We start from the raw sequence: 27,420 nt of genomic DNA on the forward strand, positions 1-27,420 counted from the left end.
CCCAGCACGGGTGTTCTAATTTCCTACCTGGAGCTCTAGCAAGTACCCACCCTCCCAACTCATCTCTCTTATTTAACAGCACCACATCACACATTCAATGGAGACACGAGAAGTGATACTGAGAAACACAAAGCAGCAAAAACAATGCCCAAGAAGCAGGCCATGCGAGAGCTTGGTAGACTGACCAGCCTTCAGGGTTGGTGGGCTGGGCCAGAGCTTCCCACAGAGCTCACGGGTCCCTTTTGGCTCTGAAGTGGCCTGTGGGGGGGCCTGTGGAATCCACCCTCCACTGGTGGAAGAAGTGAGGGGTAAGAAAGAAGGGTTCATCCAGAAACAAATGGGAGCCCCTAGGATAGCCAGAGCCCACATGCAGCCCCCTCCACAGGTGGCTCCCAGCCCACCATTCCTGCAGGCAGAAGGAGGGCATGGTGGGGGCCACATGCCTGGAGAGCCCAGGCAGACCCAGCCACCACTACTGGGACTAGGTCCCAGGGCCTGTCCAGGCTCCTGCCCAGCTGCCTCTGAGGAAAGGGGATGGGGTGAAGGGAAAAAGTGAGGGAGAGAAGTCTATCTCTCAGCCAGGAAAAGCAAACTCCCCCAGGCCCTCCCTAAATGCCCTGGGGCTCGCGTGGCCACCCCTGCAGAACCACACACTCAGGCCTCCTCCAATTAAAGGTTAAGTGTTGTTTCCCATCCACCGGGCGTGGGTGCTGGAAAATGATGGCCTTAATAAAGTTTAAAAAAGAAACGCAGTAGCCTTCTTTGGGTGAGTAGTCCTCTTCTTTGGATGGGAGAAAAAGGAACTTTCAGAAGATTCTAAGACATCTGGATAAACCAAGACCCTCTGAGTGGAGGCTGAAAAGTGATAAAGATTTTTGAGATCCCAGGCATTCCAAAAAGCTCCACGACCCAACCTCCATGAAGGGAAGGCTGAGGCCAAGGGAGTGAGGGCTTCTAGAAAATTCCACAGTCCCTAAAGAGGTCATACGGTGACTTTTCAAGACAATAGGTTGGATGGGAAGGGAGACAATAGGGGTTCTGAAAACTAGCCTTCTAGAAAGTTCCACAGGTTGAGATAGCCCTCAACCCAACCTCCATGGAGGAAAGGCTGGGGCCCAGAGGGTGAGACCTGTGCCTTTCAGAAAGTGCCATGATCTGATAACTGACCTATGACCCAGCAGGGGCATGGGGGAAAGGTGGGCAGTGTTTCCTACCTGGAGCTCTATCAAGTACCCACCCTCCCACCTCCTCTCTCTTATTTAACATCACCACATCACACATTCAAAGAAAAAACTAGAAGTGACACTGAAAAACACAAGGCAACAAAAACAATGCCCAAGGGTTGACATACAAACAAAGACACAGGCCATGAAAGAGCTTGGAAGACTGACCAGCCTTCGGTCTTGGCAATCACCACCCTATTACACCTCTAAAAAAAACCAAGGCCAGAAAGACCATGTCATTGTTATCCATTGTCAGTGACAAGGCTGGAAACTTGACTGGCCTAATGCCAAAATCCCATTATAATCTGAAGCCTCAAGTAAAGGAAGACATTTGAGACAGGGGCAGTGCACGGAATTGGAGGGATAAGAGGGAATCCTTCCTCTTGTTAGAAATCTTCCTCACCGTCCTCCCTTCAGGGGCCAGAGACCCCTAATCTTACCCCTCAAGTGCCAGAAACCTCGAGTCTCCCGCTTGCCGGGGCCAGGAAACCCCAGGTCTCAACCACCAGAGCACAGCCGCTGGGAGAGTCACTGATACAGTTCATGAGAGAAGGAACAGCCAGGAGAGCCCTCAGTTCCTCGTACGGGAAGGTGGTCTGGCCCTCAGTCTAGTTAGACCTTGGCATCCTGGTATCAAGTGGCTTAAGTGCCATGTATCCCACTGTCTGGAAAGTGTACTAGGTGACCCAGAGACCACCTTCGCATGGCTCCTGAGGCAAGAATCAGAGGCGCAAGCTGCCTGCCAAGAGTCCAAAGCATTGGTGTAACCCTGAGGGGCGAAAAGGAACATCACAGTGGGTGGCCACCCCATGCTTGCTTTGGGGACTGATACTAGGGGTTCAGGACACCTGTAAGAGGTCTAAGGCAACTGAGTGCTTCAACATTGTGGGGTCTAGGCAGCTGATCCCCTGTGAGATGAACCAAGGCTGTTGTGGCTGACTGGGTGGCCTAGACCCCTGGTAGGCCTTGAGATGTCAGGACACAGGCTGGGCGCTGGGCAGCTGGTATACACCAGGAATAGCCAAGGTACCCCGTCTAAGAGGCAACCCTGTGGATGCAACATTGTAGGAAATAGGTGGCCAGGAGCCAATGTGCTTTTCAGGAGATAACAGTGTCTCCTCTCTGAAGGCCCTTTGGCAAGTGGGCACTGGACAGCCAAACCAGCACATGCTAAATCAACTAAGGCACTAAGACCATCCTCTAGTCCTTTCTGGGGCTGGCAGCAGAGGTGCTAGTGTGGCCCAATGACAGGGGACCAATGGGACTGGGAAGATAATATACTTCAAAGACATTGAGGAAATGGGGTGTGTACTTCCTACTAGCTTTTGAGATTTGCAGAGGGCCAGGCCAACTGCCAAGGGTCAAAGCACTGCATGAACTTAGCAGTGGGAGTTTAGAGAAGGCTGAGCATCCAGGACACCAGAAGGAGAAGCAGGCCATGAGAGGTGGATGTGAAGGCCAGTTGGCAATGCACACTGAAAACTGCAAAGACCACGCCAACACCAGCCTCAATGGCTTTAGCAGCTGGTACCAGTGGACCAGGCTCCTTGCCAAGGGGCTGAGGCATTGATGTAACCCGGGGGATGTGGGTTACGTGGGCAAATTGGGAGCCAGGCAGTCATGCCCTCTAAGAAGAATCAAGTCAATGTGCCAACTACTACTGCCAAGGTTTGAGGCTTTAGTGCTGACCCAGTGAAGCAGGGTCCAGTGAGACCAGCCAATACACCTTAGGTAAACCAAGGCAGTGTGAAAACAATGCTCTAATAGTTTGTAGGGTGTTGGTGTGGCCCCAGGGATCTAGGGCGAAGGGGCCCAGGCAGCCATGATACTCTGAGAATTTCCAAGGCAATGCAGTGGCTTCTCTGCAAGGTCTTTTGCGGCTGGAACCCACAGTTCAGGCCCCTTTTCCAGGGAGTCATTGGTGTGGCCCCAGCAATAAGGAGAACATGGGGAAAATGTGGAGCCCAACTCACAGGATTGACAGAGAAAATACAGGATGCCCAGCCCAATTTGAATTTTAGATAAACCACAAATAATGGCATGAAACATACAAACTATGATTTGTTGTTTATCTGAAATTTAAATGTCACTGAGCATTCTGTATCTTCATTTGCTAAATCTGGCAAAGTGCGATCCATTCAGCCCATGTATCCTAAGAACCAAGGCAGCACAGAGGCCACCCTCATCGCTGTGGGGTGGGCACCAGATGCTTTGTCACTGCCAAGGGCGAGTCCCTACTGTGGCCACAGCGGTGTGGGAAAACACCAAGGCAAACCGCAACGACCCTCCAACGCAGCCCTGCCCAACGGAGGCACATGGGGCATTTCACACATGTGCCTCAGTAGCCACATTAAAAAGTAAAAAGAAATAGGTGAAATTGATTTGAATAACCCAATATAGCCAAAATAATGTCCTTTCAACATATAATCAATATAAACATATTAATGAGATATTTTACCTTTTTTTTAGGACTAAAGTTTCAAAATCTGGTGTGTAGCTTAGCCCATCTCAACTTGAACTAGGCACATTTCAACATTTCGAGTGCTCACTAGCCACCTATACCATGGTGCAGCTTTCTCTTTTTTTCCTTTTTCTTTTTTCTTTTTTAAGGCAGGGCCTCACTCTGTCCCCAGGTTGGAGTATAGTGGTGCAATCTCGGCTCACTGTAGCCTCGAAGCCTGGGGCTCAAGCAATCCTCCCACCTCGGTCTCCCCAGGCAGCTGACACTACAGGTGCACCCCACCATATGTGGATAATTTTTGTATTTTTTGGAGAGGTGGGGTTTTACCATGTTGCCCAGGCTGGTCTTGAACTCCTGGCCTCAAGCGATCCACCTGCCTCAGCCTCCCAAAGTGCTGGGATTACAGGCATGAATCACCATGCCCAACCCATAGTGCAGCTCTTATAGCTTCTGGGGATGGCACTCAGCACCTTGCCAAGAGTCTCAGGCCTTGGTGGATTCCAGTGATGTTAAGGATGTAGGGGCCAGGGAGCCAATGAACTCTAAGAAAAACCAAGGCAATGTGAGGACTACTTTCTCATGACTATTTGGGTTTCCCTGGTGGCCCAGCCCACTGCCAAGGGTCTGTGATTTTGGGGTAACCCCAGGGATGTGGGGGACTGGACAGTCAACGCACTCTGGGAAGAAGCAAGGCAAGGCTTACATTCCTCTCTAATGGGTGTAGAGACCAGCACCAAAGCCCTGGGCCCCCAGCCTAGGGTCTGAGTCAATAGAGTTACCATTAATTTGGGGGAGATTTAAAGTTATTTGAATGGGGCTGGGCAGCCAGATAATACCTGTGGCAAGAGCCAAGTTAATGCAGTGACTATGTTCCAATGACTACAGTGGCTGACTTCAGAAATCAAGGCCCCCTGATGGGGGGTGAGGTGGGGAGTGGTAGCCAACCAATACTGTCTTCAAAGAATCAGGTGACATGGTGAGCTCTGGAGTTGGCACCAAAGGCACAGGGCCCTACCAAGGGTCCCAAGCACTAATATGGCCTATATGACTTGAGGAAGGGGGGTGGGTGGGAGTCAATACTCTCTCAGAAATAAATTCAAGGCATGTGGTCTTGCAGGTGGGGCCGAGCAGCCACTGTGCTCAATTTCACTCTCTGCCCCAGTAGTACTCAGATCCCTCCCTCCAGAGCCATTCCTCCTCCCAGGACCTGTGCTCTTCCCCCGCAAGAATGTCTCCAGCTGACATTCTCGGCATGGCAACTGGGCACAAAGTGTGCCTACCCCCTGGGATGGCCCACACCAGGCAAACAAAGCAGGGAGAGGTGGTCATTTTCTCTTGTTATCTAAGTTCCTGCACGATTGCCTCCAGTCCTCAAAGCCTAAAATATTTGCTAATCCCTGCTCTATATCATGACTTTCAGAGGCTGGGCCAAAGGTCAAGGCCCCTGACAGGGATCTTAGGCCTGAGGGTGGCTCCTGTGATATGTGGGAGGGGGCCAGGCAGGCAAAACACCAAGAACCAAGACAACATGGTACCCACGTTCTAGTGCTTTCTGAGACTGGCACTAGAAGCTAGATTTCCAGCCAATATTTGACACTTGGCATGTCCCTGGAGATGACATCAGCCCTGGGGGTGGGGGTTGATGTCCCTGAGATTGCATCAGTCCCGGGGAACAATTTGAGCTCCCTAATGACCTACCACTGAAGGGCAAGTGAAGACCCTTCGCCAGGGCAGCCTGCTTACTCAACTATGCATTGCCAGAAAGGTGGCTGGCATGAGACAGACAGAATCATTTCATTCCCTGGTCAGGAGTTTTCCTGGTTGAAGGCCAGTTATAAAATATGGGTGTATGAGGGATCCACAGAAAATGTAGCCACATAAGGGTGGAACTGTCTAACACCTGTGATGTTGGTAAACTCAATGAGTGGAGGACGGCAGAATGACTCTGCTCTGTTAATAGTTTCAGGGTGGAAGGAAAATGTGGATGCGTGTTCTGAAATAGGAGCCTTGGAAAAAAGCTGGCCTGAAAGAGGAGTTCCTATTCTTGTGCAACAGGACAGGAGGGTGAAGGAGAGTACAGAGACCCACCAAGCTGAGGAGCTGGGAATTTAGTCATTAACTTGGAGAGGTCTAAGGTGATTGGATGTTACCTCTGTCTGCAGAGTAGGGTTGAAGGTGGAGGGCAGGGAAAGGTGGAGGCAGGAGTGGGGAAAGAAGGGAAAGGAGTAGGTGCAGGAGGTGCTTGGAGCACATTTGCAGCTTAGCATAAAGACTGGAGCCTCATGAAGAGGGCTTAAAAAGGTCAGATGCCAGCATTCAGATTGGTGTCCTCCAGCTAAATGAAGTTGTATGGGCCATTTTCAGAAAATGTTGGGAATTGTGGTCCCCGGCTGAGGAAGTACCCAGAAGGTCAAGGTGCCCCATGACCAGGGTTCAGGTTTAGCAAATCAGGGGCTGCTGAGCTCTGAGTGTGTGTGCACCCCAAAGTCATATGTTGAAATCCTACCCCCCAATGTAATGTATTAGGAGGTAGGGCCTTTGGGAGGTGACAAGGTCGTGAGGGTGGAGCTTTCATGAATGGGTTTTGTGCCCTTATAAAGTACCAGACAGTACTTCTGGTACCAAGAAGTACCAGACAGCTGCCTTGCCCCTGCTGCCATGTGAGGGTGCAGCAAGAAGACCATCTATGGACCAAGAATGGGGCCCTCACCAGACATTGAATCTGCTGGAGCCTTGATATTGGGCTTCTCAGCCTCCAGGACTGTGAAAAATAAATTTGTTTTTGTTGTTGTTGTTGTTGTTGTTGTTGCTGCTGCTGTTGTTGTTGCTGTTTCAAGATGGAGTCTTGCTCTGTCACCCAGGCTGGAGTGCCGTGGTACAATCTCTGCTCACTGCAACCTCTGCTTCCTAGGTTCAAGCGATTCTCCTGCCTCAGCCTCCCGAGTAGCTGGGATTACACGCACGCGCCACTGCGCCCAGCTAATTTTTGTGTTTTTAGTAGAGACGGGGTTTCACCGTGTTGGCCAGGCTGGTCTTGAACTCCTGACCTCGTGATCCAATAGCCTCAGCACCCCAAAGTGGTGGGATTACAGGCATGAGCCACCACACCCGGCCGACAAATTTGTTTTTAAAATGAATTTGGTGATAATATATTTAAATAAATTTATCTTTATAAGCCATCCAGTCTGAAATGTGTGATAGCAGTCCTAACAGACTAGGACAAGAGCCAGACCCTTTCAAGGGTGAGAGAATCGCTGTGCTATCCAAGCAAAATGGCTGACAGAGGTGGTGTAGAGGTGCAAGGGGAGTAAGGACATCATGAAGCTGGAAGGAGACTTTGGAGGAAGCCGAGGCCCAGCACTGCAGTGAGAGTAAATAAGAGCTTAGCAGCAGTTCAGTTTGGAGCTGAGATTAACAAAAGGAGCAGGAGTTGGGGTCAAAAGAGAAGCCTAAGGTTTGAGATCTCAGACGTGTGGAAGGTGTCTGTCAAGGCCCAGCTTATGGCTTTGCCCATGCTGGTAGCAGAGAGTAGTTGAAGAGGCATGGCAACAGGAAACCAGGATTCTAGAAAGGTCACTAACAAGGCTATTGAAGTGACTACGGATGCCCGCCTAGTGGGATGAAGAGACCACAGGACAGGTTCTAACCTTTCTGGAAGGTGGGAGAAGTGTTCAAGGCATGCAAGTGGTGGTAATAAATTGCACATGGTACACTTTGCAACAAGAGCTGTGAAGTATGTTTTAGATTTATAGGATTGAATGGAGCAATTTTCTGTTCTCCAGGAGATGGAAGGTGAAGAGGGAATGGAAAGGCAAGGGACATTTCAGTTATGTACGGTGGTACAAGATGTGAACCAGAAAAGCTGTGGTGAGCGGGAGAGTTCATCATCAAGAGAGGTAATGGGAGTGCAGGAGTCCTACTGCTTAGTGCTCACTATTCAAACCCACGCTCCAACCCTCACCTTGGAAGTATTTACAAGAGGAGCGCACTGGTTCTCATGGAAAATGGGCAGAAAGGTCACGTATGCATCTATTGCTGCTGGCCAGAAATGACTGACTCAGAAGTCAAAGAGAAGGAAACAGAGGTTAGTTACATTTTATAGACATGCTTCTTTCATTTGCTGCAAATTCTGGTACATCTGCATTCTGGTACGTCTGCATCTCTAAGTTTGGTGTAAAATGCTCTATGATTTCAAGTTGCTGTGGATAAATCCTTCTGTGCACTTGAGCTCTTCTGAAACTTCAGAGACACCAAACATAATGCTTCAAACAACTACAAAATTCTCACAATTGATGACTACATTTACCCCTTCTCTTTTTTAAGCATAAAAATTGTTAAGTGCAATGTCTGCTTTCTGTGTAAGATCTGCTTAATCTGGATTCCCGCTGATTTTTTTCTGGGTTGTTTACTCATTGATGTGGAAGCCTTGCAATCTCTAAGAATCTGTTAATGGTGGTCGTGTAGGCCTGATCAAAGTTTGTTTATGATTTATTGTCCAATTTTATAAGGTTTGTTTTCATTAAAACCCTCAGAGATGGCACGAGTTCTTTCTATGAGTAAAAACTTTCTGCTCACATAGACCACTGGATATTCCATATTCATGCATGTGAAGGAGTACTCCTCTTAAATCTGCATCTTACAGCCGTTATAAAAGGTTCCCAAGATACTCTTGGCTGACAGCTCCCTACACTGCAACTATGTGGATTAAATCATGGAGTAGTGTGATACTAGCAAGGTAAAGAGCAAATCTCCTATGATACTATGCTAATCCCAGGAATGATCTGCCCTAGTTGGTATTTAATAAAGTGGTCCTTTTCTTTTATTATGGCAGCTTTTCTCTAGTACCTAATAGTGAATCTTTTGTGACTCAAATATTTAGCTTCAGCTATCCCAAGGCAATAATTCACTGAGTTTTGGGACAGAGACAGAAGTAACTGAAGATGGTCTAAGCATTCTTCAAAGCTGTGATCTGAAGTTGCTGCTGCGCTCTCCATGCAGGAAATGTAATAATATGATGATTCAGCTAATGACTGAGGACCTACCATAAAGATTCCTCAGGTCAGGCAGCGTTTAAACACGCTAGAGTATTATTTAAGGGGAGGGATCGAAGATCAGGCTAAGTAGATTGCATGATGATGTATTTAAGCTCTGTGCAAACACATATGCCTCCATCTAATTCTTATTGCTCTACGTGGCAGAAAATGACCTACAGACACATCAAACACCATGGCTACAAAAACAGTAAGTAGAGAGCAAGTATGAAGATGTAGATGCCTTTCAGTCAGGATGAGGTCACGAAAAGAGACTCAGCATCAGTTTGTTAACAGAAAGAATTTCACAAAAAGATTTATATAACAGATACTGGAGAGCTGAAAAGGCAAAGGCGACCACTGCAGCAACACTCTCCAGGCCAGGAGAATAAAGGGGGCAAGGATGGGGTTATTAGAAGCTCAGGGAAAGGTGCTGATGTCTCAGCAGCTCTGAAGAGGGTCAGATGCCATTGAGGCTGCTGGTGGTGTCCAGGTGACCTGGACCAGGGTCCCTGCATGCCAGACTCAGGCATCAAAGTAACAGGCACTGACTGGCTGGACCGGTGGCTCTAAGAGACCATAGTGAGTCTGGTTCTGGAAGTATGAAAAGAATTGGAACCAACTGCCACCAGCTGGGGCAAACAGTTGCTTGGGTGATAAGCAACTGTTTATTATAGGAACCAAACTCAAAACAGAAAAAGAATAAGCCCCTCCTCAGCCTACAGAATGGGAGAAAATTTTTGCAACCTACCCAGAATCTACAAAGGGCTAATATCCAGAATCTACAAAGTACTCAAACACACTTACAAGAAAAAAAACAACACCATCAAAAAGTGGGCAAAGGATATGAGCAGACACTTCTCAAAAGAAGACATCTATGCAGCCAACAGCCACATGAAAAAAATGCTCATTATCACTGGTCATCAGAGAAACGCAAATCAAAACCACAATGAGATACCATCCCACGCCAGTTAGAATGGCAATCACTAAAAAGTCAGGAAACAACAGATGCTAGAGAGGATGTGGATAAACAGGAATGTTTTTACACTGTTGGTGGGAGTGTAAACTAGCTCAACCATTGTAGAAGACAGTGTGGCGATTCCTCAAGGATCTAGAACTAGAATTATCATTTGACCCAGCAATCCCATTACTGGGTATATACCCAAAGGATTATAAATCATGCTACTATAAAGACACATGCACACATATGTTTATTGTGGCACTATTCACAATAGCAAAGACTTGGAACCAACCCAAATGTTCATCAATGATAAACTGGATAAAGAAAATGTGGCACATATACACCATGGAATACTATGCAGCCACAAAAAAGATGAGTTCATGTCCTTTGCAGGGACATGGATGAAGCTGGAAACCATCATTCTCAGCAAACTATCACAAGGACAGAAAATCAAACACCACCTATGCTCACTCGTAGGTGGGAGTTGAACAATGAGAACACATGGACACAGGGAGGGGAACATCACACACTGGAGCCTGTCGTGGGGTGAGAGGCTGGGGGAAAGATAGCATTAGGAGAAATACCTAATGTAAATGATGAGCTGATGGGTGCAGCAAACCAATATGGCACATGTATACCCGTGTATCAAACCTGCATGTTGTGCACATGTACCCTAGAACTTAAAGTATAATTTTAAAAAAAAAAGAAAAAAAAAAAGAATAAGCCAGTCCTGGCGGCATGAGCCTCCTTCTGGTCTCCCTCTAGTTCCCCCTAGTGACAGAACTTGAGAAGGAGCTAGCAAAGGAGGGCTGGACCTGGCAGGGTCCCAGCCCAGTGTGACATAGCAGGATATATAGGAAGAGGTCAGCAGGTAAGGAGCAAGGGCTTAATAACCCAAACAAGATGCATATGCACCTTATAATCCCGTCTACACGCAGGGAGGGAGGTAAAGCAGTAAACTAGGTTACTGGGTTCTGTATATCACCCTTACTTAAATTTGGAATAACCCTAGGGGCTTTCTTAAATCAAAGACTTTTATTTTGCCCATCCAGTGTTTCTAAATCAGATTTTTAAAAATCGTTCCTTCAGTCATATACCAAAAGTCTCTCTACAAATTGATGTTAGGAACTTTCTGAGCCCTAAATCAATATAGTAAAGGAATCATTTCTGGGTAGAAGGAAAAATAAATTTTCAGACTGGGTTCATGCTAATATTCTACACCAAGCCTAGCCTTGCTTTTTCGAAGAAGTTGTGACACATATGGAAATGACAACTAGCAAAACCCAGGTCTGACAAGGAGGCTGAATTGCCCCTTTAGAATTATCTTTTCTGCCACCTCCCAGCACTTTACCACTTACCTAAAAGAAGACAAAATAATAGACTCTGTTGCTTCCAGTACCTATAATGTGCATTTCCAGGTTTGTTTCGGAGTACAGCTGTGAAATCCTTCAGCACTGACATAATTCTCTTCCCTCCAAATGTGAAGTGTTCTTTGAGCAATGTAATTGTTCTCCACTGCAATTCTTACCGCAGTGTGTCAGCATGCCAATCACTTCTTCTTCTTCCAGTTCTGATTCTTCCAGTTCCCTGCTGTGTTAACACCCAGAATGAGTCCTTCCAGCTGTTGAAAGATGTCAGCATATTTATATGAACTACTTTATGTTTCCCAGGGAAATGTTCTAAAAGAAAAGAGATCTTGGCCGGTATGTTTGTGATTCTGCAGAGATGTGACTTAGCTTGCATTTATATCTTCTTTGGAGTCAGTAATAGTATTAAGTCTTTCAAATGGCACATGTGACTACACAGTGTCACTTTTTCTTAACTGAGTTTTGGTCATCTCCATTCCACTCAGTTAGACTATACATATCACTCAGATATCTCTTCTGGAAATGAGAAAATTTGTCTTGTGGTAGGTTCTTCCAGGAAAACCTCGAAGGTGTTATTTATTGCAATGTTGCGGGACAGCACAAATTCATGAAACTTTTTCTGACATTTCAAATTTCTCTTTGTCTTATGTTTGCATAACATTTCTTGAATATTTCTGAAGGTACCCATAATCTGAGTGTTACACATTTTTCTTTCACTGAAAGGGAGTTTCCTCAAGATTTTATTTATTTATTTATTTATTTTTATTTATTTTTTGGAGACAGAGTCTCACTCTGTCACACCCAGGCCAGAGTGTAGTGGCATGATCTCAGCTCACTGCAACCTCCACCTCCCAGATTCAAGTGATTCTCCTGCCTCAGCCACCTGAGTAGCTGGGATTACAGACAGGCACCACAACACCCACCTAATTTTGTATTTTCAGTAGAGACAGGGTTTCACCATGTTTGCCAGGCTGGTCTCGAACTCCCAACCTCAGGTGATCCACCCACCTTGGCCTCCCAAAGTGCTGGGATTACAGGTGTGAGCCACTGCGCCCGGCCTCTTCAAGATTCTTAATAGGAATTGTTAAACCTCCTGTTACAGGCTGGATTGTATCTCCAAAAAGATATATGGAACCTAACCCCTGGTACTTGTGAATGTGACTTTATTTGAAAATAGAGTCTGCAGATATTGTTAAGATGAATGTTAAGATGAGATCATACTGGAGTAGGTCAGGCCTTTAATCCAATATGACTGGTGTCCTTATGAAAGGAAGAGAGAGAGAGAGACAGAGGAAAGACAGCCATTTGAAGATGGAGGCAGAGATTGGCCACAAACCAAGGAATACCTGGGGCTACCAAAAGCTGGAAGAGGCAAGGAAAGACCCTTCCTCCCCTAGAGGCTTCAGAGACAGCATATCATTGCCAACTCTTTGATTTTGGACTTTTGGCCTCCAGAACTGTGAAAAAGTAAATTTACGCTGTTTTAAGCCACCCAGTTTATGATACTTTGTTACTGTAGCCTTAGAAAACTAATACACCTCTCAAATCTACCAACTAGAATTGTAGCAGAATAGATTTCTTTTTCATGCTTTCCCTGTCTCTGCTTTCTTCTAAGTTAGTGCCTTCAGCACTAGCGAGCTCTTCCCTTCTTTTGCATTGGCTGAACACAGAAACAAATAATTCTCCTCTAAACTCCTTCAAGGACACTCCTGATAGATGCTGTGGCCCATGTCTTTGCATGCACGGTCTGATAATTGTGGGGCGTCCTGGGAATGGGTACAGCATCACTGGTGTCACACTGGGGACACTGTGCATGCCCAGTTAGTGCTGGCCACTGCTGTGACTAAAGAGAAAAGCCCACAAGCAAATTTTAGAACTCCCATCATCTTCACCCAATTCAATAAACGTGTTTCTTAGTTGCCCTGGATTTACAATCTTGTATTTCAATTCTCTACAAGTGTGCTTTTCTTTTTTTTTTTTTTTTTTTTTTTTTTTTGAGACAGAGTCTCTTGCTCTGTCGCCCAGGCTGGAGTCCAGTGGCCAGATCTCAGCTCACTGCAAGCTCCGCCTCCCGGGTTTACGCCATTCTCTTGCCTCAGCCTCACAAGTAGCTGGGACTACAGGCACCCACCACCTCGCCTGGCTAGTTTTTTGTATTTTTTAGTAGAGACGGGGTTTCACCAGGTTAGCCAGGATGGTCTCGATCTCCTGACCTTGTGATCCGCCCGTCTCGGCCTCCCAAAGTGAAGTGTGCTCTTCTATAAGAAGCAGAATCCCAGGACTGCCATAGGATACCTCTCTCTGATGTAGGTCCAGAGGTTTCTGTAGTTCCCAAAGAGCACTATCCCAGGCCTTCTCCCTCATGTGGGTGTCCCTAATTTCTCCTAATTATGGTGATTCTGGATCTGCACCTTCTTAGTGTTCTAGGGGTCTCTAACCAGATACTGCCTTATTCTGGTACCTCTATCAACAGTTCCATTTCAGAACGTCACAATGCTAAACATACCTGTGATTTCAAAGTTAAGTTATACCAGGGGGGATCATGAAATTTCATGTCCAAGCCAGGGCACTATTTGAGAGTAAAAGGAGATGTTTAAACAGTTAAAATTCTATAACTTGTTGAAATATATTAACTAACATTGATTTTTATTGTATTGGTGTACCTAAAAGATGGGCTTCTTTAAGCTTTTAAAAATGAGATCTTTTCTAAAAACTAAAATCTATCTGTGTTAAAGCAGAATGAAAGCTTTATATTGACATTTAAACATTTAAAAATAGCAAAGAGAGTAATTATCTTCGGTATATATTCACATCTGTTAATCAATCTAACCATTACCTGTCATGAGTATTTTTCTGAATAATTCATTTATTTCAATATATTATGCAATCCAGAGTTGCATATTATGATTAATAAACTTGGAATCTAGTGGTCATAATAGTAAGGCCAGAACGCATCTGCTAAATGTATGATATTCTAAATTTTATTTTTGAAATTAAAATACATAAATACTGAGCCATTTTCAACTGTACTTTATTTTTATCTTTTGAGTACCTTTCTTCAACAAATATTTTTCTGAGACAAAATTGGTTAAATAAATTGTCTAATGCCTTTTAATGTTTCATTAAATGTAAACACTTCAAAACTGTACACTTTCTCAATTTCAATCCTATAAAACATAGAATACAAATATGTCCAGTTAAAAATAGGAGTTTCATCAAATGATTCTTTAAACAAGTCAACATATTCCCGAGCACACTTATAGAACTTAAAAATTAAATCTTGACAAAGAAATAAAAGACATGTACATTAGAATGGAATAAATAAAACCATCCCTATTTGTAGATGACATGGTTGTCTACATAGACAATCCAAGAAATCTAAAAAAAATAAAATAAAATAAAAATTTCCTAGGATAAGGGAGTTCACCAAGGTACAAGGTGAAAACACAGAAATCAATCACCTGTTTATTTATAAACAAGCATGTGGACATCGAGACTAAAAACACAATACTATTCATAATTGCTCCAAACTAAAAGAAATATTTAGGTATCAATCTAACAAAACATTCTGTACGTTGAAAATTGCAAAATGCTGAAGACAGATGTCAAGGTATCCCTAAGTAAATGGAAAGGCATGCCGTGTGGGTGGATTGGAGGACTTAACATAGTAAAAATGTAAATTATCTCCAAATTGACCGATAGATTAAGGCAATTTCCATCAAATTCACAAGAAGGTTTTTCTGCCATCCACATGCTTATTTTTAAATTTATATGGAAAGTTGAAGGACCTAGAATACCTAAAACAATTTGAAAAGAACAGAGTGAGAGGAATCCTCTACATGATGTTAAGGCTGACTCTTTAGCCACAGTAGTCAAGACAGTGCAGTATCGGCAGAGAGCTAGACACAGACCAATGAAATAGAATAGGGAACCCAGAAAGAGACTCACACAAATATGATTTTTGACAAAGGTACAAAAGCAGTTCAATGGAGGAAAGACGGTCTTTTCAGCAAATGATGTTAGAACAACTGACATCCATAGGCAAAAATAAATAAATAAATAAATAAGTACTTCAACCTAAACTTCACACCTTATACAAAAATTGACTCCATATATATTATGGGCTTACATGTAAAACATAAAACCAGAATACTTTTAGAAAAAAAATAAAAAATAGTTAGGACCTATGGGTAGGTGAAGAGTTACGTATCTGACACCTAAAGCAGCAGTCCTCAACCTTTTTTGGCACCAGGGACCGGTTTTGTGGAAGACAATTATTCCCCAGACACAGGGCAGGAGGGTGGCAGGCATTAGATTATCACAAGGAGCATGCAACCTACATCCCTCGCATGTGTGGTTTACAATAGGATTTTTACTCCTGTGACAATTTAAGGCCCCTGCTAATCTGACAGGAGGCAGAGCCCAGGCCCTAATGCTTACCTCCTGCTATGTGACCGGGTTCCTACCAGTACAGGACCATGGCCCTGGGACTGGGGACACCTGATCTAAGCATAATCCATAAAAAGGAAAAACTGACAAATTGGAGCTCAAAAAAATTAAAAACTTTTGCTCTTCCAAAGACCCTCTTAAAGTCATGAAAACACCAGCTACAGACTGGAAGAAATTGTTTGCAGACCACATATCCAACTAAGGTTTTGTATCTAGAATATATAAATAACTCAGCATTCAACAGTATAAGACAAAAAGCCCAATTAGGAAATGGGCTGCTTCCATGAACAGACATTTCACTGAAGAGGATACACAGATGGTAAATAAGCACATGAAAAGATAGTCAACATCATTAGCCATTACATCTCTGTATATTAAAACCACAAGGAGATATCACTATACGCCCATGAGAACGGCTAAAATAAAAAACGATGACAACACCAAATGCTGACAAGAATGAAGAGAAACTATATATTTATATATTGCTGGTGGGAATGTAAAATAGTGCAACCACTTTGGAAATTAGTTTGGCAATTTCTTTTAGATCTGAACATGTTGGTACCATACGGCTGAGCAATCCCAAACTCTTGGGAATTTATCCCAGAGGAATGAAAATGATGTTCACACAAAAATCTGTTCACTAATATTCATAGCAGTTCTATTCATATTTGCCAAACACTAGAAGTAACCCAATTGCCCTTCAAGGGGTAAAAAGTTAAACACACTGTAGTATATTCAGGGCTACTGCTCAATAATAAGAAGGAACAAACTATTGATATACACAGAGTGTGAATCAATTTTAAGGAAATTATATTGAGGGAAAAAAGCCTATTTCAAAAGGTTATACACTGTATAATGGTTACACAACATTCTAGAATATTCTTGAAATAACAAAATTATAGTGTTGCCAGAGGTTGGGAATGGAGCAGGTGTGTCTATAAAGGAGTAACACAAGGGAGCTTCATGGTCCTGCAATAGTTCTGTGTCTTGATTATGGTGGTGGCTACATGAAGCTACACGAAGCTACACACGTGGTAAAATTGCATGAGCTGTACACACACACAAACGGGCTCATGTAAAGCTGGAGAAATCCACATAAGTTCTGTGGCTTGTACTGATGTCAATTTCCTGGGTTTCATACTGTACTATTGTTAGAAAAGATGTTACCATTGAGGGAAGATGGGTGAAAGGGTGCACAACACAGTTTTTTGCAGCTTCCTGTGAATCTATAATTATTTCAACATAAAAAGTGTAAAAAATTAAATTTTGTACACCATTTGAGTTCTCATTCCTACCAGCAATGTATGAATGATTCCATTTCTCCACATCCTTACCAGCATCTGCTGTTGTCACTGTTTTTTATTATAGCCATTCTGATAGGTTTTGTTCTTTTCTTGCTTTTGTAGGGATACATTTTAATGTTTTCTTGTTTGCACGCTTTATTTTGAATCGTTGTTACTATTGTTGTTTTGCTAAAAGCTGAAGGACTTTGGCACTTTACTGAATACTCTGATTAAAATTTCCCACCTTATTTTTTAAATAATCAACATTTAGAGAGCTTGACTTAAAAATTCAGTACTAGTGTAGGAAACTGAGATTGATCTATAAAGTAGTTCTTCAAAGGCTTTAAACATTTTTAAAACCAATTGACAAGGCAGCAAAGAAAAAGGTGTACTGCCATACTGAAATATTTTATTGTTTCCAACATAAGCTTCATAACAGAGTTTCATTCATTTAACTCTGGGTGAGTGACTAGAAATTGAAAATTCTCAGTCACATTGTCTGTGCCAGTTGGTAAAATACATCTTGTTTGAACCCGTGGGGTATGTATGACTATGGTGAAGCCTGATGGAGGAACACCAAAGCTTATTGCTAAGCCCCCAAAATCAATTATTGTCTCTGAAATCCATATCAGATACCAAAGGGCACTGGAGTGACCTCAGAATTAGTCATTAGAGAAACAAATGTAGCTTTATCAGGAAAACTTTCCCAAGAAGCCAACCTTCAGAAAATGTCAGTGCATTCAACTAAAAAACCATGTTGATTTCATGCAAGTTCTGCATTTATGTGTTTTTACGATGTAAATGGGTTCTGCCTACAATGATTAAAGAGAAGAGAAGTGACCTAGTGTCTGTCATCACCTCTATGTCTTGGTGATCAAACTGATTTGGAACAACATTATCTGCCTGGTTAACTGAATATGGCAGCGTTGGTCACTTTCCCCTGTCTCATTAGTGAGGTTGATGAGGGTTCATTATGTATTCATGAGGCTGATGCAGAGTGCATCTTTTCAACTAAAAAGATTAAACTTGCTACAGCAACTGCTTCAGCTCAGGTAGCAAACATATGTAAAAGGAATTCTCATTATCCCTCCTCCCTTGAACCTGAAGGGTTTGATGTTCAGTGTCACCTGCCTTCACACATATGACTGTAAAGCAGTTAAGGGTTATTCTGGGTAAAGATTTGCAGGAGTTTAAAGTATTTGCCAACAGAGGACAGCTTTATGAAGCTGATCTCTAGTAACTGAAGATGTCAGAAACCTTGATACTAGTAAGACGGGGTTGGAGGAACTCTGTCTATTACTATTTCAAAGATGAACATGATAAGCATCAACCAGTAATCCTGGACCCTCAGACAAAACCACATTCTAAAAACATCAGACTGCCTGAGAATGGAACCGGTTGTGAGACGGTTGAAGGATGCATTTTCTTCTACAAAAAGCGAAGTACAATCTCAAGGTGTACAGGAATGATGCTGTGTTGCTGATACCTGCTGTGAGGCTGGGGAATTCCCTGCTATGAAAATTCAAAATGAAAAAGAACAAGCCACTTAAGACACTATGAAGAACAGGTAATTTATACAAACACCCACACTTAATTCTTAAACGCTGCAAGCATGAAGAATTGGCTCATGTAATATTGAAGCCAAGGTCATGGAATACCTTTGGGTAGCGTAGTTTGTGCTGTGCCAACATGATCATAATTCAGTGCCATAATTAGTATCTCTTCAAGAATAAGTATTTGTCTGACCTTCTCATTTGAGTCCAGAGTTAGGTAGTGTTTGGTACTACCAGTTAATAGACCTGAATTCAGAGAGCTCATGGCTGTCTGAATCAGGAGCAGGCTTTAATTTCTTTTTTTTTTTTTTTTTTTTTTTTTTTTTTTTTTTTGAGATGGAGTCTTGCTCTGTCACCCAGGCTGGAGTTCAGTAGCGCAATCTTGGCTCACTGCAACCTCCACCTCTCCAGTTCAAGCGATTCTCCTGCCTCAGCCTCCTGAGTAGCTGGGATTACAGGCATCTGTAACCACACCTGGCTAATTTTTGTATTTTTAGTAGAGACAGGGTTTCACCATGTTGGTCGGGCTGGTCTGAAACTCCTGACTTCAGGTGATCCACCTGCCTTGGCCTCCCAAAGTGCTTACAGGCATGAGCCAATTAACCCAATGGGATTACAGGCAGGAGCCAATGAACCCAGCCTAGGCTCTAATTTCTGTTTTAACCTACCTGTTCATCACTTCCCTTCTTAGGTGAAGTTGTTTCTTATGGCTCCAATGAGTGCTGATGAAGAATCTGGTACTCTACAAGGAGTAGCCGATTAGCAAGGGTTTGATTCGATGGTACCCTTTCTGTATCTGTAAGAAATCTCCATGGATTTAAGAGCTACAAAGTTATCTTTATTTTTCCACCAGTCTAGAGTCATCAGTGAATACACTGTTTATAAGGAAAGAAAAGCATTCCCTTCTCCAACCCTGCATGAATCAGGCACTCCTATTTACTTCCACCTGGACACTCACCTTGCTGGGCCCAGGTCCCTCGGCTGGTTCCTGTTTCTAGGTCCCAGGCCATTTCTGGGTTCAAGATTTCCCTTTAGAAAAATACTTTCTTCCATGCAAGCCAGTGCCTTCAAGGCCTTTATTTTCTGGTAAGTAACTCCTTTCCTGTAGTTATGCCCTAGAGTCTAGGATACTCTCTTGCTTTTCCCTAACATGACATCTTGTGCTTTAGGTGGATCTCTAAGGCTTAGTTACTCTAACATAATATGTCTCCTGAAAACTTTGGGTCCCAAGTAGAACCAATTTCTATCCTGGAGTATATCTTTCCAAAAGTAATAAGAGGGAGTGACTCAACCAAGTAAGTACCTTATTTGTAAAATCACACTAAGCCAGCACAAACCTCTTTTGTTTAAATCTCCACATGTCAAAGCATTGCGTAAGTGCGTTTTGGTTTCTAGTGACATCGTCCTGGCTGGAATGCCACCCTGATCCATTCTGCCCATGTTGACATTTAACCAAACATGTGTTTGTACTCCAACAATAGATTTAAGAGCATCGCCTTTTCCTAACCTGTCTGTAATCTGTTTATAAGGGTCTAAGCAGCTCAAGCGTGTGTGTGTGTGTGTGTGTTTAAATTTCTAATCTCTATCTTGTGTTTAAATCTCTAATCTCTATCTTGTCTCTATTCACCATTCCCTACCTCTCTCACACCTAATATCCCCCAGTAGAAAGATTCCCAGGGATTCTCATGACCCAGCCTCTGTTTTTAGCAGCCCATTTTTAAAAGTCTGAAACATGAAAGATCTCCTAGATATTTCTATTAGTTGGAAAAGGGAGGAAGACTGACGGATTAAGTAAGAGGCCTGATGTAGCCAGCCAGTTTATGTCGAGGAAATGGGGAGAAGGGACCCTTTCCAAAAGCCTGTATGGGGAAAAGGACATCGATGAACCTTTTGTGAGAATTCGTTCCTGGTCCTCTGTAACAACACATTCATCACTTCTAACCGTGTTGCAGGCTCCTGCTGGCTGTTTTCTATCCATTTAGGGAAAAAACATATTTCAACAGTGAAAGCCACTGAACAGCATAAGGTTATGATGGTGACCATACTGAGAAGGGAAGATAGTGGTTGTAGGACTGGCCACAAGTAAGGTTCCAGCTTGGAGGAAAATATTAGTAAACTACCCTCTGAAATGAGTATTCTTACTCATTTTTGTGAAAGTCTCCCTCAGGGTGAATTATCATGTGGGATCTGCTTTAAGATAATCCAATAAGAAATAGAAGAAGAAGGAAGATTGGATACAGATTAATAACTGATGAAACCAGATGACTGGCACATGGCATTTCACATTATTCTTTCCACTTTTGTGTAAAATTAAGAGTTTTTATAACAAAAATGTTTTACGTCTCCCCCAGGTGACACTCACCTAGGACATGTTTTGTAAATGTGTTCCTGATAATACAGCACTGCCAAAACCCCAGGACTGTCTCTTAGTCAAAGGGATTGATTTAACATGTAGCTTTTGAAGGGCACGCTGTATTCTTGTTGACTATCACCTGTTTGCTCCAAAGGAATGTACTCATGACAGAAATTTGGGGAAGTTGATAAAAGAATATTAAAACACTGCTGCGTATGACTTAGGTTAAGAGTATGCTTTCCTGTATATACATAGAATGTTTCTGGAAGAATTCACTATTTGCTTCTAGACAGGGAAGCCAGGTTTCTGAGGAAAGGGATTGAGAAACTACGTTTAAAAGAAATTAAAATTAAATGATTAAACAAACAAAACTATACTGTCACTGGAGGGTTAGATTTGTTACTATCTCTGATACTGTCCCAAGTGAAAGTGATCTGCCCAGTCAGTCTAAAACCAGGTTAACTAAAGATTACATGCCTAGCTCCATTGGTTAGCAGTTAAGTAACGACTGCTTGACAGACTCAACTTGATGAATCAGTACATTAGGGCATCAGTTAAACTGTTTAACCCCAGCCTTGGAACCACCAGGAGACAATAGCTTTTGCTCACATTCTTAAAATGCTTCAGGAATATGTCTATAGTACATGAGAAGGTGCAAACTTCTCAAAGCTCATCTATACCCTCATCTCTACAAGTGGACCTCTTAGAAAAAATGACTTAGGAATGACATAGAAGATATACAAGCTGTCCCAACTGAATGGGAACAAAGGCATCCCTGCAGTGAGGCAGGAAAAGACCCCCTGACTCAAATGATGGCACCCCTGAAATCTGCACTTTTTGGTGAATTTGCCATGAAACTATTCTTGCACCTGAGAATGTGAACCTGCCTGTGTTACAAAGCTCCTGATTTTTTCAAGGTAGAGAGAACAATGTTCCTCTGAAAGAACAAGCTGGCACAGTTATTGCTAGCTGCTGCCACAACATCCTTGTTTCAGAAGAAAACAGATGAACTGGAAGGCAGGAAAATCTGCTTATGATTTTTGGCCTCAAGACACACATGTTGAAGTTCATCATCCCAAATTCAGGAGCATTCGAAAGACTGGTAAATGAATGGAGTCTTTACAACTGCTTCTGATGTTGGAGCGACTGTATGCTAATCGAGCCTATGTGTTAAACGAGTCCATGATGTTCTTCTACAAACAGAAGAACAGAGGGGCACATTTACCTATTTAGGGGAGGGAGCTGGAATCTACAGCCAGTTATGAATTGACTTAGAAAACAGAACCAAAGCAAATGTAATACCAGTTTTTAGACAATGTTTATGACTTGTGCATATGTCTCTTCTGAAGCCTTACTAGGCTGTTGGATTGAGGCAGAGAAGAATTGACAATTTCTAGTTGAAATATCACCTGCAGTTCATCCCGGTCTCTGTTCCAAAGATGGAAGCCATATCCTGTATTAATTCTTTCTATTCCATCAGTCTGCTCAGCTTGTTGTGGCCTACTCTTGAGGACATGAAGATTCTCACGTGTGTAATGAGATGTACCAAACCACAGCATTCCTGGGTGCATAGAACCAGCAAAAATTGAAAGTTTCACATCAACACACACTTGGTGAGGAGGACAATTGTCAATGTATATCAAAATTATAAACAACTCCATATCGAGAATTTACCTTAAAGATGTATGCATTCCCAAATGATGTATGTAAGAGGTAATTCATCATAGCATTGTTTATAACAGCAAAAGATTTAAGCCAATGCTTCTGTAGAGGACGGGTTAAATAATGGTACCTCCACACAATGACACAGTATACCATCATGAAAGAATGAGGCATCACTTTAAGTACTTTAAAACCTTGAAGATAAATTGAAAGGAAAAGGTTAGAGCAGTAGTTAAAAGCAGACTTTCGTTGGTAAAAAGGAAGAAGGTGGATAAGAATACATTTTGTATTTGTTTACATCTTTCCTGAGATTTTATATCTATACAAAAGAAACTGACTACTAGCGTCATCCAGTGTGAGAAACTGAATGTCCAGAAGACTTTTCACAGTACAGTTTCCATTTTTCAATCATGAAAAATCCATTCAAAATTTGGACTGTTTAATCATGAATTATCTATTCCAAAAGAAATATTTTAAGTCAGACTTTGAAATGACTGTAAGACAGTATCTAATACATAGTTGGCACGCTTCTTACGAATGATGATTTCTTGAATGTACAATTAAATATGAACTTGGAATTTCTGCTTTTAGCATTATGGCTAAAATAGATTTTTTTTCTCCTACTCAAAAGTTAACAAAGGAATTGTAGAACTTTCCTTTTTTTTTACCAGCCTCCCCCATCCTCTACCCTGACTTTTACGACAATTCTGAAGACTGCTGAGAAGTAAACGTTGGGTGTGAGAGAAGTGCTGTGTCCTTGAACTCACCGAGATTTAGAAGTGCCAGGAGCACTAAGCAATTGCCTGGAGCTATTTTACTTACATTTATTTCTGCCCACCCAGCTCCAGGCTTTGTATTTAGTCCTCTTTCCTCTGGCTCTCCCTCTGGTTTCTATTGCATCTAAAACTACAACAAACTAGGTATTTTTGAAGCATAAGTTATTGGGCACAATTTAATCATTTACAAAGTCTTACTGATGAATTCAGATATTTGGTGATATTTATTTAAAAGAAATAATAATTGGAAGTAAATGTATTTATAAGTGATTTTCATGACTCTCTGATTAAATGAAAACAATACATAAACAAAGCCCCTTGAATCTGGGACCAATATGGATAGTTCTTGGCTTAGCAATATGGCACATCTCCTTGAGAAATGAATATAGTGTATCTTGGGGGTAAAGGGAAATGAAAAGAGCTGAACTTCCTCTGAGACAATGATGCCTACATTCTGCAATGTGCATTGGTCTTATTCTTACCTTCCCATTTTGACTGCCTCACAGGATTGGTTGAGAGGATCAGAGTGTAGTGTATGTGGATGTACTTCATAAACGCAAAAGTATGGTTCATGTACAAATACTGGCCCTCATAGTGGCGAATTTACCCAGAATTTTGCCCAGAAATTTGCTCAGAACTGTAAGATCAAATGTGTGCAGATATGCTGAGAATACTGTGAAATAGGCAATGATTAGCAACTATGATAATTCTAAGCAAAATACTGGATATTTCTTGGAGAACTCCTAGGACATTGGTTTTTAAGCCTACTCTTGGGACTTGCAGTTTTATTATTGAAAGTTCCAGATGCCTTTGCCTCAGACTGGCTGAGGCTGCTTAACGGTTTCCATACCCAGGCGCTCTGTGGGCCCCCACACTGAAGTGTGGACCTCCAGGTTCTGGTGCAGGTGTCAGTTTTCATTTCCTGTGCTCAGAAAGGAAGGAATTATCACCACAGCTGGGCCTTCAGTTTTTACTGAGGTGAGAGAAATGAAGAACCTTAACACTGGTCACTAACTTGTAATGAGATTGTTTCAGGAGTCAACCTACTGGTTAAAGAAGACCAAGCCATCTAGGGGTATCTAGGCATCAATCGGCTGCTCCACCATCCAGTTTTAGCAGCCAGTAAAGCTGATCATGCGTGTGACCCACCTTCCCCTGCTTGGGAATGCAGTGCTCAGCTCTTAAGGTTGGAAGGTGATTGACAACAGGACTTCCAGTACAGAGAGAACCTTTGAGGTATAAGAGAAAAAAAAAAAAAAAAAAGCCCAAGACTGAATTAGGCTATCAGAGATATATTCTGGTGTATAATTAGCTTGGCTTCTAAGAAGCTATTTTAGTGGAAGTACACATATAATAGAATGGCCCAGTGACTTGATCAAATGTAACCCTGGGAGTGAATCAGCTTTTAGTGGAATAAAGATTTCCAAGGTCAGCCTTTTTGAACCCACTGTGAATTAGTTTTCTCTTCTGTCCAAGAGCATGCAGACACGGTCAGAGTGAATGCTGTGGTTGAAGTGAAAGACGTCTTTGTCTACACTGTCCCAAAACCCTGTGAACAGTTTCCTTATGTGATTAGCTCTGCCCTTAGTCACTTACCTAAGTTGTTAACTCTGCTCTGGTTACTTATTGTACATGGGTTGGAAGATTCAAATGAGAACACGGCCATACAAGCACTATTAAGTTGTATAACGCTGCATACATGTAACTGTTTCACAGGGTGGTCGTTAGGAATAAATGAGATTGCCTGTAGGAGCCAGCCACTTTTGGTGTTCCATTCATAGAGCAATTAGGGCCCTGATCAGAAGACTGATTCCAGAAACAATGGGGCTCTGCTTTGCACCTGATGGTCTAGTCTCCTGTCAGTGTCAGCCCCATCTTCAGTCTCCAGCTTTGGCACACTGGGCTCCCAGTGTCTTCTCTCCAGCCAGCGATGTTGGCTTTTCTTCAGCTTCCAAGCCCACTACTGAGACTCCAAACCCAGGCATGTGAACTCTGACTGAAGATCATGAACATCTCCGGAGAGAGACTAAAGCCATCCCCAGCACAACAGGCCTGATACTACCAAGGCAACCTTCTTCTCCTTTGTCTTTCCTGTTTCAGCTTTCCAGATGGTGAAGCAGAAGCCAAAGAGGGACAGGAAAAAAATTGAGTTTGGAAGCAAAGAGCCAAATAATTGCCTCACTGGTACCTTGGTACAAAGTTCTAACTGATTAACTGGTAGAAACAGCTGCAAATATTAAGACTTGAGCAAATGTTTTGTGGGACATGACATGCCCTAGGACATTGAAAGAGCAACGGAGTGGCATGGGGATCTGGCCATTGATAGATCAAAGCTTGACATCACATCTGCTAGCCGAGATATGGACTAAGTTGTTTTTAAACTGTATATTTAAAAATAATATAGATCAATAGGAAGTTGCAAAGATACTACAGATTATCATGTACCTGTATCCGGATTTCCACTAATGGTTACATCTCACACGACTATAATGCAATATAAAAACCAGGAAACATCTTGGTATAATGTGGGTATAGCTTTATGCCATCTTACTACAAATGTAGATTTATGAGAACCTCAGTCAAGACACAGAACTATTCCATCATCACAAAGATCTCCTTCATGCCACCCCATCGTAGTCACACCCCCATCATCATTACCACATCCCTAACCCCTGGCAACCACTAATTTGTTCTCCATCTCTATAATTTTGTCATTTTGAAAATGTTTTAGAAATGGAATCATACAGTATGTGACCTTTTGAAGTTTGCTTTTTATGTATTGCTGAATTCTATTTGCTGATAATTTCCTGAGAGTTTTTGCATCTATATTCATGAGGGATTCTGGTCTTTCACTTTCTTTTCTTGTACTGTCATTGTCCGGTTTTAGTATCAAGGTAATATTAGCTTCTTAAGTTACTGGAGAAGTGTTCCCTCCTCTTCTATTTTCTGGAAGTGATTGTGTAGAATTGGCACTAATTCTTCCTTAAACATTTGGTAGAATTCGCCAGTAAAACCATCTGGGACTGGAGAGGTTTTTTTCCAGCAGTTTTTAACTTATAAATTCAATTTCCTTTATAGTTATAAGGCTATTCAAATTGTCTATTTTATATAAGGGAGGTTGTGATAGTTTGTATTTGGGAAGGAATTGGTCCATTTCGCCTAAGTTGTCAAATTGATGTGTGTAGAGTTGTTCATAGTATTCTCATGTTACCCTTTTGATGTCTGCAGGGTCTACAGTGATAGCTGCTGTTTCATTCTTGATATTGGTAATTTGTCTTCTCTCTTTCTTTTTTGTTAGTCTTGCTAGAAGTTTGCCAATTTTATTAATCTTTTTTAAAAGTTTATGTCTTATTGGCTTTCCCTATTGTTTTCTATTTCCAATTTATTGATTTCTGCTCTTCTCTGTTCATTTCTTTCCTTCCACTTGTTTTGTGTTTATTTGGTTCTTCTTTGTCTAAGTTCTTGAGGAAGGAGCTTAGGTTACTGATTTGAAACTTTTCCTCTTTTCTATTGTAAATGTTAAGCGCTATACGTTTCTCTCTCAGCACTGCGTTAGCATAGATTTCTTTTTCACTTGCCTTGAGGCTTAGCAGTGTGTTATTTGAACATTTCATTTTCTCTTTCTTTTTATGTGTAGTTTAATTCCATTTTTGTTAGAAAACATAATTTGCATAATTTCAGTCGTTTCAAATTTGTTGCTGTTATTTTTGTGGCCTAGGATGTGGTCTATCTTGGTATCCATTCCATGGGCTCTTTAGAAGGTGTTCTGCTCTTGTTGGATATGGTGTTATTTACATGCCTATTAGATCCTGTTGTTTTACGGTGTGGTTGAGTTCTTCTATATTCTTGCTGATACTGTTCATACAGGTTTCTCTCTGGTTGCTCTATCAATTATTGAGAGATGGAGGCTCAAATGTCCAACTATGATTGTGAATTTATGATTTCTTCTTTCGGTTCCATCTGTTTTTGCTTCACATATTTTTCAGCTCTGTTTTTGTGGTCCATACACATTTAGGACTGCATATCTTAGTGGACTGGCCATTTTATTATCATGTAATGTCCTTCCCTGTTCCTGATACTTTTCTTTGCTCTGAAGTCTACTTTTTCTGAAAGCTCCTCTTGCTTTCATTTGATTAACATTTGCAGTGTATTTTCTTAAACCCCTTTACTTTCAACCTACCTACATTATTATATATGAAGCAAGTTTCTTATAGACAGCATAGAGTTGAGGCATGTATTTTTATCCACTTGACCAATTCGTCTTTCAATTTATATATTTAGATCATTTATATTTAATGCAAT

Source organism: Macaca thibetana, chromosome 4, assembly GCF_024542745.1.
Source record: "Macaca thibetana thibetana isolate TM-01 chromosome 4, ASM2454274v1, whole genome shotgun sequence".
Classification (NCBI taxonomy): Eukaryota; Metazoa; Chordata; class Mammalia; order Primates; family Cercopithecidae; genus Macaca; species Macaca thibetana.